Raw genomic sequence first — 571 nt, 5'->3', positions numbered from 1 at the left:
CTAATGCAACAGAATTGCAAGTTCCATGGACTTCCATTGGAAGATCCTCATCAGTTTTTAGCTGAATTCTTGCAAATCTGTGACACTGTCAAGAACAATGGGGTTGACCCTGAGGTCTACAGACTTATGCTATTTCCTTTTGCTGTAAGAATACAGAGCTAGGATATGGTTGGACTCACAACCTAAAGAAAGCCTGAACTCTTGGGAAAAGCTTGTCAATGCTTTCTTGGCAAAGTTCTTTCCACCTCAAAAATTAAGTAAGCTTAGAGTGGAAGTCCAAACCTTCAGACAGAAGGAAGGTGAATCCCTCTATGAAGCTTGGGAAAGATACAAACAATTGATCAGAAAGTGTCCTTCTGACATGCTTTCTGAATGGAGCATCATAGGTATTTTCTATGATGGTCTGTCTGAACTGTCCAAGATGTCTTTGGATAGCTCTGCTGGAGGATCTCTTCATCTGAAGAAGACGCCGACAGAAGCTCAAGAGCTCATTGAAATGGTTGCAAATAACCAATTCATGTACACTTCTGAAAGAAATCCTGTGAACAATGGGACAATTCAGAAGAAAGGA

General features: G+C 40.8%; 1 non-coding gene across 1 annotated transcript; it reads right to left on the bottom strand.

Annotated features, from left to right (window-relative positions):
• Nucleotides 1–259: 259 nt before the first annotated feature.
• Nucleotides 260–367, bottom strand: LOC127744336 (small nucleolar RNA R71). The gene has a single exon (XR_008005325.1). It is a non-coding gene; the product is annotated as a small nucleolar RNA R71 (small nucleolar RNA).
• Nucleotides 368–571: the final 204 nt, after the last annotated feature.

The sequence above is a fragment of the Arachis duranensis genome, unplaced genomic scaffold (assembly GCF_000817695.3).
Source record: "Arachis duranensis cultivar V14167 unplaced genomic scaffold, aradu.V14167.gnm2.J7QH unplaced_Scaffold_27300, whole genome shotgun sequence".
NCBI lineage: Eukaryota > Viridiplantae > Streptophyta > Magnoliopsida > Fabales > Fabaceae > Arachis > Arachis duranensis.
The sequence above is the reverse complement of the archived record's forward strand: the minus strand, read 5'-3'. Positions and strand labels throughout refer to the sequence as shown.